Source organism: Nomascus leucogenys, chromosome 17, assembly GCF_006542625.1.
Source record: "Nomascus leucogenys isolate Asia chromosome 17, Asia_NLE_v1, whole genome shotgun sequence".
NCBI classification, from domain to species: domain Eukaryota; kingdom Metazoa; phylum Chordata; class Mammalia; order Primates; family Hylobatidae; genus Nomascus; species Nomascus leucogenys.
This window is the reverse complement of record NC_044397.1, coordinates 21,509,383-21,524,776: the sequence shown is the minus strand read 5'-3', so window position 1 is coordinate 21,524,776 and position 15,394 is coordinate 21,509,383. Positions and strand designations below refer to the sequence as shown.

The following is a 15,394-nucleotide window of genomic DNA, read 5'->3' as shown; positions in this document are numbered from 1 at the left end:
TGATAAACAAGTTCTATCAAATCCATCGCCTCAGTATCTCTTTATTCATGCATTTTTCTCTGTTTTCTAATGCAAAGGCTGTAAATCTGTGCTGTCCAATAAAAATATAATGTGAGGGCCAGGCACAGTGGCTCATGCCTGTAATCCTAGCACTTTGGGAGGCCGAGGTGGGTGGATCACTTGAGGTCAGGAGTTCGAGACCAGCCTAGCCAACTTGGTGAAACTCCATCTGTACTAAAAATACAAAAATTATCTGGGCATGGTGGCGTGTGCCTGTAATCCTAGCTACTCAGGAGGCTGAAGCAGGAGAATCACTCGAACCCAGACGGCAGAGGTTCCAGTGAGCTGAGATTACGTCACTGCACTCCAGCCTGGATGATGGAGCAAGACTCTGTCTCAAAAAAATAAAAATTATATATATATAGTGAATCACATATGTAAATTGTTTTCTTTTTTAATGGAAAATACTAGAAATACATTTATGTAAAATCTTTTAATGTTTTAGGAGCCACAAAAAGTAAAAAGAAACCCTAAGATTAATTTTAACAATATATTTTATTTAATCCAATATGTCAAACATATTGTCATTTTACATGCTACAATATGGATGAAATTTGAGGGCATTATGCTAAACGAAATAAGCTAGTCATGAAAAGACAAATACTGTTGATTCCACTTATACGAGGTACCTAGAGTAATCAAATGCATAGACACAGAAAGTAGAATGGTAGTTTCAGGGGCTGAAGGAAGGGGAAAATTGGGAATTATTGTTTAATGGGTATAGATTTTCAGTTTTACAAGATGAAAAAAGTTCTGAGTTCTGGAGATGGATGGTGGCGATGGTTGCACAACATTATGAATGTACTTAATATCACTGAACTGCACACTTAAAAATGTTTCAGATGATAAATTTTATGTTATGTATATTTTACCCTACTCCGGAGGCTGAGGCAGGACAATGGCGTGAACCCTGGGGGGCGGAGCCTGCTGTGAGCCCAAATCGCGCCACTGCACTCCAGCCTGGGCGACAGTGAGACTCCGTCTCAAAAAAAAAAAAAAAAAAATTGTCATTTTAGACCAGGCACGGTGGCACATGCCTGTAATCCCAGCACTGCAAGAGGCTGAGGTGGGCAGATCACCTGAGGTCAGGAGTTTGAGACTAGCCTGGCCAACATGGTGAAACCCTGTCTCTACTAAAAATAGAAAAATGAGATGGATATGGTGGTGCACGCCTGTAATCCCAATTACTCGGGAGGCTGAGGCAGGAGAATCTCTTGAACCCAGGAGACAGAGGTTGCAGTGAGCCAAGACATTTATAGCCAAGACTATAAAATGACTATAGTCATTTTAACATGTCATAAAATATATGTATATTTTAACGTGTATATATATTTATATATACATGTATATATAAATATATATAAACTATATGTATATATTTTAACATGCATATAATTTTATATAACATAAAATATATTTTAAACATATATAGTCATTTTAACATGTCTAAAAAATATTAGTGAGATATTTTACATCTTCAATTTGAATTAGTCATATTTTAATAGATATTTGTTGCTAGTGGACACCATATTGGACATCATCATCTCTTACCCATATCCATCATAACTTTATGGGATGCCAGGAGGAAGCTTCCAGTGGTCTCCTTGCTTCTTGTTGGGGCCCCCCCTTAGATGTTCTACAACATAGACCCTTACAAGGGCGCCCCTTATATATTTTACATACTACAGCCAGAATGATTTTGCTAAAAATAAAATTTCATGTTGTTTTCCTCCATAGAACTCAGCATGTTTCTCACAGTTCTGTGAGCTCTTATGGTATTTACAAGGATCTGCATAAACTGAACCTTGTCTACCTTCCAGCTTCATCTCTTCCTTTTCATAGTCCACAACATAGCACATGCACACACACAATTTATTTTTGCTTTTTAAAACCATTATGATCTTTTTGTATTCTGGGTCATTGCATATTCTGTTGCTTCTATTTAGAATTCTCCTCTTCATCCCTCTTATCTCTGTTCATCCTCAATAGGCTAACTGCTGCTCATACTTCAACTCTCCTCAGAAACCTTCTCTGATCCCCTAGGTCTGGATTAAGTATTCTTTCTGTGTGCTCACATGGAACTCTTAACTCCTTCTACCATATCCTTTATCAACACTTTTTTTTTTTTAGAGATGGGATCTCACTATGTTGGCCGGGCTGGTCTCTAACTCCTGGCCTCAGGCAATCTTCCTGTTCAGCCTCCCAAAATGTTGGGACTACAGGCATGAGCTACCATGCTAGGCTTTGTCACACCATTGATACTTTCTTTATATTTGGTTGCCTCCCCGCTTGACCCTAAGTGTAGTGAGGGTAGGGACAGCTCTAACTTTGTAACTTTTTTATCCCCAGTCCCAAGCATAATGCCTAGCACACAGTAGGTTTTCAATAGATGTTCACTGAGTAAATGAATAAATGTCTTATTTTTCAGGACCAGAAAAGAAGAAAGGGAACTTTTCTGATTTGCAAATTTTCTTTGGTTTAAAAGTATGTGTGTCTCTTGTTATTTCTTGATTTCTTGGATCTCATAAATTTCCAAATAAATTTCCTTTAAAAAAATAGCTTAAGGTAGGTTTGAAATGGTAAAGAGCATGAAATAGACAAGATAAGCAAAGACAAGAAATCTTGCCAAAGAGAATGACTGAATTGCACAGCATACATTAGAAGAATTAACATTCAATTTTGTAGCAAAATAACTTATTAAAGGTAACTGATGAGTTCCATGTCACTCAGTCTAATAGGAATTTTAAATCTTGGGTATCTAACCTGACTTAGGTGCCAGACATTTCCCGTTGGGATTCCTGAAACTGTTCTGCTTTTTCTTTTTTCTCAATTTGGCTGTACCTGTTCACTCTTCTTTCTCAGCCTTTAAAGGTGAGTGTTACTCAAAGCGAGAGAGCCCTCAACTAGTGTGATAACTCTGACGACACTGCTTCTCATCAAAGTATGTCTGTTTGGGTTGCAAGGGCAACATATGTCTATATGCTTATTTTTGTCCCAGAGAAAATTATTCTTTTTAATAATTAGAATTTAGGTTCTGTTGTGGGAAATTGAGATCCCAAATCAAGTGACTTAAACATGAAGAAAGTTTATTTCTCTCTCATAGAAGTCCAGATGCAGACAGCTCAGTGCTGGCATGGTGGCTCCACAGCTGTCTACCACCCAAGTTGCCACCACCTGCCCAGATGTGGCCTTCCTTTTTGAGTTTCATCCCTCACTTTGCAGCTAGATTGAATCACTAGACTAAGTTCTGGCTAATGGGATCTGAGGGGAAATAAGGCTCACAACTTCCGGGATGTGTCCCTAAGGAAGGAGATGTGGGCTAGGCTCAATGGTTCACGCCTGAGTTGTAATCTCAGCACGTTGGGAGGCAAAGATGGGTGGATCACTTGAGCCCAGAAGTTCGAGACCAGCCTGGGCAACATGGCAACACCCCGTCTCTACAAAGAATACAAAAATGTGGCCGGCATGGTGGCTCATGCCTGTAATCCCAGCACTTAGGGAGGCTGAGGCAGGCGGATCACTTGAGGTCAGTAGTTGGAGACTGGCCTGGACAACATGGTGAAACCCCGTCTCTACCGAAAAAATACAAAAATTAGCTGAGCGTGGTGGCGCATGCTTGTAATCCCAGCTATTTGGGAGGCTGAGGCAGGAGAATCACTGGAACCTGGGAGGCAGAGGTTTCAGTGAGCCGAGATAGGGCCACTGCACTTCAGCCTGGGTGACAGTGCGAGATCGTGTCTCAAAAAAAAAAATTAGCCAGGCTTGGTGGCCCATGCTTGCAGTTCCAGCTACTCGGGTGGCTGAGGTGGGAAGATCACTTGAGCCGGGAAGGTAGAGGTTGCAATGAGCGGAGATCACACCACTGTACTCCAGCCTGGATGACAAAGCGGGACTCCGTCTCAAAACAAAAACAAACAAAAAATGTCTTTTTCTTTTTTTAATTCTTTGGAGCAAATGTGTTACTACAATAAAAGGTAGAACAGATATTGGAGACAAGTAGCAGTCTTTAACACAGCCTTAGCATTTCTTCAGACTTAATGCTAATGATACAGCCCTGGGGTACAAATTTAAGGGTGAGATAACCTTGGTTTGATTTCTGCTTTGAACGTCTCTACTTGTGTGAACTTGGGCAAGTCACAATGTTTTCGAGTGTTTGTTTCTTCCTTTAATACTCTATGCAAAGCTCCACACTATAGAGTTCGTCATGTTGTACTGCAGTTTATCTTTGTGTTCGCCTCTGCTTGGTTCATCACCCTACACATAGCACTCCCTGTTAACAGTTACGGGCTTTTACTTAGTAGTTGTTCCCCCACCTCTATAACAGCTTTCTCCTTTCGCTATACATTCAGAAGAAACCATTGTCTTTGATCCTTTTTCTTTTTCACATCAGTTACACCAGTGGTCCCAAACCTTTCAGCCCCAGGGATTGGTTTCGTGGAAGACAATGTTTCCACGGGCCGGGGCGGGAAGGTGGTGGGGGCGCGAAGGGGGTGGGGACGCGGGCAGGGGCAGGGACTGGTATGGTTTCTGGATGAAACTGTTCCACCTCAGATTATCAGGCATTAGATTCTCATAAGGAGCCGGCAACCTAGATCCTAGATCCTTAGCGTGGGCGGTTGACAATAAGATACCTATTAGAAAACCTATTAGAGAATCTGTTGCTACCGCTGATCTGACAGGGGGCGGGGCTCAGGCAGTAACGCTGGCTTGCCCGCCGCTCACCTCCTGTTACGCAGCCGGGTTCCTGCGGCCTGGGGAGGGTCAGAGACCCCTGAGTTACACACTCTGGACAAGTAACCTCTCAGTCACATGAATCCCATCCCATTGTTAACACGTTCCTTTCCATATCCCCCCTCTTTTACTTGTTATAATTTACATATTATAAAATGTCCCCCCGACCGCCCGCTTTTTTTTTGTTGTTTTTTTTTTTTTTTTTTTTGAGACGGAGTCTCGCTCTGTCGCCCAGGCTGGAGTGCAGTGGTGCAATCTCGGCTCACTGCAAGCTCCGCCTCCCGGGTTCAGGCGATTCTCCGGCCTCAGCCTCTTGAGTAGCTGGAATTACAGGCGTGCTCCACCACGCTAATTTTTGTATTTTTAGTAGAGACGGGGTAATGTACCCATTTTAACTGTACAATTAAGTGATAGTAAGTTTATTGAATTGTACAAACATCACCATAATCCAGTTTTAGAATATCATCATTACCACAGTAGAATTCCTTTTGCCCATTTACCCTTAAACACCCTTTTAACCAATCTCCCACATGAAATTGTGAGCCAGCATGATTATTGAGAACCCAGTGAATACTTAGTGCTGTGAGGAATTCACAGAATAAAATACAATAGCTAATCTCAGCGGAGTATAGCTAGTTGATAAAACGAGACCTCAGTCAGCGATCACCATAAGAAAATACATATCCTATTCTTGGCTTTTGTGAATAGGGTAGTACCATTAGACTCCAGAAACTCCTATAGTTGAGCAGATCACCTAAATCTTGAAAAATCTTTCCTGCCTCATAAAGGTAGCTATTTTTTTTTCTCTTTCCAGTTTTAAAACACTTTTTTTTTTTTTTTTTTTGAGACAAGGTCTCATTCTTCACTCAGGTTGAAGTGCAGTGGTGCGATCTTGGCTCACTGCAGCCTTGAACTCCCAGGTTTAGTGAATCCTCCTACCTCAGCCTCCCAAGTATCTGGGACTACAGGTGCATGCCATCACTCCTGTGTAATTTTTGTATTTTTCGTAGAGATGGGGCTTTGCCTCTTAATCCTGTCACAATGGCAACTAAGTTCCCAACATACGAACTTTTGGGGGACATACTCAAGCTATAGCAAATATGTACCTCCTTCTGTTTCCATCTATTTGTAAACAGCATCTAAATTATGGAATTTGCATATTTCCAAGTAGACTCTAACTTACTACTCAATAAATACTTCTAAAAGCAAATTATGATCACTATAATTTTTCACATTGGGGTACTTTCTGAAAAGAGTAATGTTTATTAACTTTCTCTGAATTAAATGTAACCAGTAGCTTTTTGGCCCTCGGGTTGGTATTAATGATTATTAGCTGTGATTATGAAGAATTATTAAGTTATGGCCCTGAGGAGCAAAATAATGTATTTCAAAAAGCTACTTGTTCCTATAGGTAATGAGTAAAGCAATCCAGTCCTTTTTCATTCAGCAAGCCACAAGTACTGGAATTCCCTGAGACCAGGTGTAGATGACTCTCCTCCCCACCCATCTCCTTCTTTCTTCTTGAGCGCCCCCCCGCCTTTTTTTTTTTTTATTTTTTTATTTTTGAGATGGAGTCTCACTCTGTCACCCAGGCTGGAGTGCAGTGGTACGATTTTGGCTCACTGCAACCTCTGCTTCCTGGGTTCAAGTGATTCTTCTGCCTCAGCCTCCCAAGTAGCTGAAACTACAAGCACCCAGCACCATACCAGGGTTTTTTTTTGTTTTGTTTTGTTTTGTTTTTCAGTAGAGACGGGGTTTGTTATATTGGCCAGGCTGGTCTTGAACTCCTGACCTCAGGTGATCAGCCCACCTTGGCCTCTCAAAGTGCTGGGATTACAGGCATAAGCCACCATGCCTGGCCTCTTCTTGAGCCTTTTTAATGGCCAGCAAATCATCAGGGAGAGACTACTTGAGGAACTCATTCATGTAATATGATTATGGGGTGGGGGAGACAGAATGCATGAGGTTAAGAAATACTTGTTTTTAGCACTTGAACACCTGCCTCCACCAGTTTCATTTTATGTGAAAAAAAAAAAAAAGAGAGAGGAGAAGTTGGAGTGAGTAAGCTTCTTTCACCCTCTAGCACTGCAAATTCCTGAGTGCAAAGAGCTCTGGGCAGAAGTCTTCCACTTTCAGAATTATGGCAGCCTCGAGTGCTCATGCATTCAATGAAGAACTTGAGAAAGTATGTGCTCAAATGCAGTGATTCTGTACCTTGTCTGCATATTAGAATCACCTGGGTAGCCTTTCAAAACAGCTACCAATTAAGTAAGTATATTTGCAGTGGGATCTAGGCATCAGTATTTTTTTTAAAGCTTGCCAGCTACCTCTAATGTGCAGCCAAGGCTGAGACGCACTGGCTTAATAATAAGTTTCTTATGTGGACATGCTAACAGCTCTCAGGCAGTGGCTCTCAGCCTTAGCTGCACATTGGAATCACCTGAGGGTTTAAAAACTATTGATGTGGGGGAAATGGGGAAATGTTGGTCAAAGGGTACAAACTTTCAGTTATAAGATGAACAAGTTCTGGGACTTAGTGTATAGCATAGGTGGTGATGGATGTGTTAACTTGATTGTGGTAATCATTACACGGTGAACACAGATATCAAATCATCATTTTGAACACCTGAATGCATTAAATATTTGTCAATTATGTATACATATATATATATATTTAAAAAGATGCTGATGCCTGGACTCACCCCTAGAGATCCTGATCTAATTGGTCTTGGTTTAGGCTCAAGCAAGTATCGGCATTTTTCAAAGCCTTCCTCAGTGAGTCTAATGTACAGTCAGAGTAAAAACCACCACTGGACTGGGAAAAAACATTTTGGCTTGTACCCAGCTCTGAGGGAAGGACGCTCAACACCTCCTGGACAAAAAGTGCCAGGAGCTGAAGCAAGAAATGTGAAAAGAGTGCCAGAGGTAGATGTCACCTGCTTCAAAAGGGGGTTTAAGGTCAATCCTTGTGTATCGGTCAGGGTTTTCCAGAGGGACAGAACAAATAGGATATATATATATCTCCTATATATATATACTCGATCTATATATCTCCTATATATATATATACTCGATCTATATATCTCCTATATATATATATACTCGATCTATATATCTCCTATATATATACTCGATCTATATATATATATATCCTATATATATACTCGATCTATATATATATCCTATATATGTATACTCGATCTATATATATATCCGATATATATACTCGATCTATATATCCTCTCTATATATATACTCGATATATATATATATATCCTATATATATCCTCTATATATATATCGGATATATATATATCGGGACATATATATATAGAGGACATATATAGGACATATATAGGACATATATATAGGAGATATATAGGACATATATATAGGAGATATATATAGGAGATATATATAGGATATATATATCCGATATATATATCCGATATATATCCGATATATATATATCCTATATATCTCCTATATATATATCCTATATATATCTCCTATATATATATCCTATATATATCTCCTATATATATATCCTATATATATCTCCTATATATATCTCCTATATATATGTCCTATATATCTCCTATATATATGTCCTATATATCTCCTATATATGTATCCTATATATATGTCCTATACATATATCCTATATATATGTCCTCTATATATATCCTATGTATATATGTCCTCTATATATATCCTATGTATATATGTCCTCTATATATATCCTATGTATATATGTCCTCTATATATATCCTATGTATATATGTCCTCTATATATATATCCTATGTATATATGTCCTCTATATATATATCCTATGTATATATGTCCTCTATATATATATCCTATGTATATATGTCCTCTATATATATCCTATGTATATATGTCCTCTATATATATCCTATGTATATATGTCCTCTATATATATATCCTATGTATATATGTCCTATATATATCCTATGTATATATCATATATATATATATCCTATGTATATATATCATATATATATATATATATATATATATATATATATATAAGTGTATTAAGGAGTATTGACTCACACCAATCACAAAGCAAAGTCCCACAATAGGCTGGGTGCAAGCTGAGGAAGAAAGAAGCCAGCAGTGGCTCAGTCCAAGTCTAAAAGCCTCAAAAGCAGGGAAGCTGACAGTGCAGCCTTCAGTCTGTGACTGAAGACCCGATAGCCACCAGCAAACCACTGATGTAAGTCCAAGAGTCCATAGGCCGAAGAACCTGGAGTCTGAAGTCCAATCCAGCATGGGAGAAAGATGAAAGCCAGAAGACTCAGCAAGCCAGCTTATCCCACCTTCTTCCACCAACTGGAAGGTGCCCAACCACATTGAGAGTGGGTCACCCTCTCTCAGTTCACTGACTCAAATGTTAATCTCCTCTGGCAACACCCTCACAGAGACACCCAGAAACAATACTTTACCAGCTATCTAGGCATCCTTCAGTCCAATCAAGTTGACACCTAATATTAATCATCACACCTTGTGAATTATATGTGTGTGACACAGACTGAGAATAGGGGACTGTCTCTAACCAAGAGAGATGTGGGGAGCATAGATGATAGAACTGGATTTTAAATATTCCTAATTTTCGACATTTGGTGTATTAGGCTATTCTTGCATTGCTATAAAGAAATACCTGACAGACGGTATTTTTTGTTGTTGTTGTTTTATTTTTATTTTTATTTTTTTGAGATGGAGTCTTGCTCTGTCGCCCAGGCTGGAGTGCAGTGGCACCATCCCTGCTCATTGCAACCTCTGCCTCCTGGGCTCAAGTGATTTTCTTGCCTCAGCCTCCTGAGTAGCTGGAATTACGGGCACGCACCAACACACACCGCTAATTTTTGTATTTTTAGTAGAGATAGGGCTTCACCATGTTGGCCAGGCTGGTCTTGAACTCCTGACCTCAGGTGATCCACCCTCCTCAGCCTCCTAAAATGCTGGGATTACAGGCATGAGCCACCTTGCCTGGCCAGAGACGGTAATTTTTAAAGAGAAGAGGTTTGATTGGCTTACGGTTATGCAGGCTGTACAGGAAGCATGATGCTGGCATCTGCTCAGCTTCTGGGGATGGGCCTCAGGAAACCAACATTCATGGTGAAAGGCAAAGCAGGAGCAGGCACTTCACATGGTCAGAGCAGCAACAAGAGAGTGTGGGGGAAGGTGCCACACACTTTTAAACAGATCTCACGAGAACTCATTCACTATCGCTGAAGACAGTACCAAGAGGATGGTACTAAACCATTCATGAGAAAGCACCCTGTGACCTAATCACCTCCCACAAGGCCCCATTCCAACACTGGAGATTACAACTGGACATGAGATTTGGGTGAGGACACAGATCCAAACCATATCATTTGGTCATCCTCTTTACATATTTGAGCAGAGCTGGATCCAACAAGCTTTCTTGAAAAGGCCCCCAATCCAGAAATGCACCCGCTGCTTCACCTCTCCCATCAGCCATAGTGGCTGAAAAAACCCACTAAGTGAGAACCTTTTTGATTAAGGTAGGCCAGTAAAGCAATTTCACATCCCCTGTTGGCTTTAGAGCTCTAAATCAACTTTACGTCCTATGTTGGTTTTAGAGATCAGCCTCATTTGCTTTATCAGATGCACCTACATAGCCTGAACTCTTGAAATGGGAGGAGTGAACATTTAAGAGGGATCTTCTCTGGGCTCTGAAATTTCCGAATTGCTTGAGAAAAAAAAGCCCCCAAAATGGAAGGCCTCAGGTGATGGAGAAATAACCATAACATGAGGAAGAGGATCCCCCAAAAAGATGATAAAGTTGAAGACGCCAGAGGCCATATTTCCCTCATAGTGAACTGAATGGTATAGTTTAAATTTGCATTGGGTGGAGAAATGGCTGTGTCCCCATTTCCTGATTCAGAATCAATTGAAGATGCTCATGTTCTAGTGCCTGAGGGTGGAATGCAGAGGGTGATTTGGACATGTTCAGGCTTGGTAGAGCAGAGCTCTTCAATGACTGTCCTCTTGGACATTCTGTATTATATTTGAATTAGATCAGCCTGTGTCCTGTTCTAGTTTAAACCGAAATTCAATTATGAGCCATTATTTGCTTAAATTACTGTAAGCAAACACAATGGTTTATTTATTTTTAATTCAGAAGTTGATTGTGAAACTTGTGGTTTGCTCAGAGTCATTTTGAAATCTCTGTTTTCTGCTCTAGTTCTCGGCTTGCTGACCAAGTGGTCATTTATCGAGAGTGCTCTGCAACTGAAGGAAGTGGAAATTCTAGGCCTTCACGGTGCTACCTGTTGGGGCCAGCCTTACAGGTCAGCTGGAAGTGACGGTGACCCAGCTACCTCGACACCAGATCTCTACCCTGCTCCCATCGGAGTGTCTGAGGCTTCCACCACTCAGCTTTCACCAGGCTGGGGTGGTATCAGCTTAAACTGTACCTGAAAAAGTCAAACACACCTCATCTCACTATACTGCAAGTCAGCACATCGATTTACCTAGCACTCAGCCAACTGGAGAGGCAATTTCAGAGGGAACAGGACTCAGGGTAGGTCTTTTAATTTGGAGCTTGGGTACCATTAGTGGTTAGAGAGGGTTCAGAGGACATTAAAGGAGATGTTCAATGACTTACACTACGATCACCACTTACCAATCCGTTAAGACTGGCCCAGGGTGTGAATATCAAAAGGAGAAAAAAAAAATCTACCTGGAGCAAGTCCCCTGCCCCGATATTATCATAGTTTATATATAATTAAGCTACAGGGAGGGTGGTGGTATCATATTCTTTCTTTCAGTTTGAGCCTCATGAAAATGAAGAGCAAGCTGCAAATCATTTTTATCTGCAAGGGGTCATCTGGCTGTAACCCCTACATAAGCAAGGTATGGGGATTTGGCGTGAACACGTGGTTTTCCTGAGATGTGCATTTATTTTCGGGGGTGAAGAGTGTTCAGGTAAATCCATAATGTTTTCGTGTGCGAAGAGAAGGTCTCCACCTTTCTGCTCCATGAACCAGCCTCCATGGGTAGCAGACGCGAGGCTCGCGGCACGGCCCGAGCGCTGGGCCCGGGCTCGAGGTTTGGACCGGGGTTCTACCCGGCAGCAAAGCCAGAGGCCGGACACACCACGGCCTCCTGGATCTGCGGCGCCTGCGCAATAAGCCTGGGGAGGCGTCAGCTCCGGCAGGCACTGGGCACCGGGGAGTCCCGCCGCTCTGGCCGCGCAGGGCACCGGATCTATCCGGACGTCCAGCAGAAGTGCTCTGGGGTGAGGCCTCATTGGTCCCAGCTGAGCGTTTCGTTGGCCAGCTCGTTGCGCGAGGTGTGAATGCACAGGGGAAACAACTTAGGGTGAGTATGGGAAAAGAAGAAACACATTTCAGAAGCACTCACCAATATAAATTCTTAAAAATAAAGATCTTAATACAATAATTTGACTAGAGGTAACAGACTGAATGAGTATGGATACCAGAAACAACTTCTCGGCTGGGGGATGTAGCTCAGTGGTAGAGCGCGCGCTTCGCATGTGTGAGGTCCCGGGTTCAATCCCCGGCATCTCCAAAACAGCCCGTGTTTGCGTTTTTTTCCTTTTCCTCCTTTCCTGTTGATATCTTAGAACACTTACCCCATTACTTCTACATACATTTTGCTCACATCTAGGCCGCCCAAAAACAATATAAAAGGAGGGCTGAAAAAAATCAGCGAAGCTCAGGGAAACTACCTTTTTGACTGCTCGAAGTAAAAGTGAACTAGGGAATTAGCTCTCATTAATATTTCTTTGTTTGCATGAGTCCAGGGTTTAAAGGCCCTGTTATTGAACTTTGAGGCTCCTGTGATACCCACAGAAAAAAACTGGAAGTCAAAGTTTGCATTGGCCGGGAATCGAACCCGGGCCTCCCGCGTGGCAGGCGAGAATTCTACCACTGAACCACCAATGCTTGTAACGCACAGAGTTTTCTATTCTTTACTAGAAGAGATTTACACCCTGGTAATTCTACTGTAAACAATTGTGTATTTGTGTATTCAAAGCAATCAAATTTTTAATCACATAATTATCATAAAATATTAGAAAAACATTAACATTTACAAAAATTTTCATTATACTAACTTCTTTAGAACTTTATGAGATTCTTTCTTCTGAAACTCTCTGGTGAAGGAGGCAAATGAAGATTTTGTTATATATGCACAGGATTACACAATCACCTAGCCTATCTTCAGACACTTAGATAATTTATAACAACTCTCCCTCCAACCCCCTGCCATTTTTTTCTTTTATTATTTTGCCTATTCAGACAAATACATAATGGAGATTTGCTAGAAATTGGGAACAGAGGCAAAGAAACAGGGAACAGAAATTTGAACACTGACCCAAATTTATAATTTGGAAATTGGTAAATTGAAACTATGTGATTTGCATAGGGAACTTGAAATATTGATGATTCAAGCCAAGTGACCTGAATTCTCTAAGCTGCCCCTTCCGTCATTTAAGAGCCTTTTTAACTCTAATAGTATGAGTCTGATCCTTCACCCTTAGTTTCCAAGGAAAGTGAAATTGTGAATGATACAACAAAAGATATAGGAGGGGAAAAAAATAAAGTGAAGGAAATGAATTTATGGAAATTATTCTAAATACGAGATAAAAGGCTGTGGATATAGGCAACATTGGCTTTTTATCTCTGGGAGGGAAATACCTAACAATTTCCAGAGTCTTTGGTCAAGAAGAATTTGGGGAAAAGTTATGAGAAAATAACAGCTAACACATAGCAGTAACTGTGTGCCAGGCTATGTAAGTACACTACACACGGACTTCAACCCCGTGAGGTAGGAAGCTGAGGCTCGTAGAGGCAAGATTGGAACACACAGTATTATGTTCAGTGTTGGAGTGCTTAGCACTGCCCGTTCAGCCTACAACAGAATAGGTCACTGTGTATTGAAACTCAAATGCTGCATGTAGTTTAGGACATTATATATTAAGAATAATCAAATGGTGTTAGAGAAAGATCATAAAAGGCTACTGAAATAAGGTAGTGACTTCTCCATTAAGATTCATCTTTAAGGACTTCTTAGTGTGTGGGTAAAGAGCAAAATCTGAAGACAAATACAGAATTATAAAGACATAAAAGATATGAAGGCATTAGGGAATTAGAGAATCAGATTATAATCCTAAATAACCTGTGGAAGAACAAGGTCAACTCATTTTACTTCTTCTAACTTTAGTTAATTCTTTAAAATGAAAGAAATGGGGGAGAAATGGGGTTTTAAAATCCCATTCTGAAGTGATGTACCTTTCCAGAAGTGCTTCAGGGCCATTGGCTGGTAAGGCCTCACTTTCATGGCGGGGACTACAGGTGTGCACCACTATGCACGGCTAATTTTATATATATATATATATATATATATTTATTTTTTGGAGAGAAGGGAGAGGTGTCTCGCTATGTTAGCCAGGCTGGCTTCAAACTCTTGAGCTCAGGCAATCCTCCCTGCTCTGTCTCCCAAAGTGTTGGGATTACAGGGGTAAGCCATTGTGCCTGGCCCCCGAGATTCTTAAATACTGTTTTTAATTTTGAATCCTAACTTCAGAAATCTAAAGAATCTTAAATTATTTAGTTCAGGCCTTCTCGAAGTTTTTATTTTGAACGTGTAACCTAACAAAGGCAAATAAATAGGGCATTTAAAAATGAGCTGGTGGAACTGAGGGAGCAGGGCAATAAAAATGAGGCCTCACCAGCCAATGGTGAAGCTCAAGTGGGAGGCCTGAGGTCGAAGCTGCAGAGAGCCAAGATCGTGCCACTGCACTCCAGCCTGGGCGACAAAGTGAGCCCCTGTCTCAAAAAAAAAAAAAAAAAAAAAAAAACCCTCAGAACACAAGGAAAAAAGTCTTATGTAAAACATTACTAGTGGCCTACCTAAAAGCCTTTTTATTTATTTTTTCTTGCTAGAAGTCCATTCTAGTTTACCTAGCCCAAGGGACAAATGTGGTGCTCTAAGCCAATTATCTCATTTTTCTTTCCAAATTGATCTGAGGTGTGCTTTTCACTGAATCCCTGCCAATGAGGGCAAGAATAGTCAGCTAGGAGTTTCTGGGAAAGATGATATGGAAGATCTCTCTTACCCATTCTCCTTGTATGAGGGTGTAATGCTTGGAGCTGCCCCAACCATCCTATGACTTGAAGGGAGACAGAGGGTGATCCGGCAGGAAAATAGAAAAAGGCTCTACGCCATCCTGAAATTTTTTTTATGTAGACTTTTGGTTAGGTAAAGTCCTCCATTGTTTAAGTACGTTTGAGTTGAGCATTTTGTTACATGTAGCCAAAAGCATTCAAGGGGTGTGTGTGTGTGTGTGTGTGTGTGTGTGCCTGCACGTGTGTGCATCCAGCAGTCCATCCAACTCCTTCTGGTACAAGAAACCTTCTGTTCTATAGATAATCAATACTTTGAGATGTGGGTTAGGTTAACTTGCCTCTTTTTCTGTATTTCTCTGTCACAGTAGCAGGTGTGTAAAACAGGTCTCATTAAATATTTTCCCTTGGCACTGTACTTTTTTAGAGATGGGTATGTGACTAAATCTGGGACAATGAA

The 15,394-nt window shown here is 40.8% G+C and overlaps 2 non-coding genes across 2 annotated transcripts; one reads left to right on the top strand and one right to left on the bottom strand.

The window, feature by feature from the left end:
- Window positions 1-12,304: 12,304 nt before the first annotated feature.
- Window positions 12,305-12,376, top strand: TRNAA-CGC. Its single transcript has one exon. It is a non-coding gene; the product is annotated as a tRNA-Ala (tRNA).
- A 306-nt stretch (window positions 12,377-12,682) lies between these two features.
- On the bottom strand, window positions 12,683-12,753 carry TRNAG-GCC. Its single transcript has one exon. It is a non-coding gene; the product is annotated as a tRNA-Gly (tRNA).
- Window positions 12,754-15,394: the final 2,641 nt, after the last annotated feature.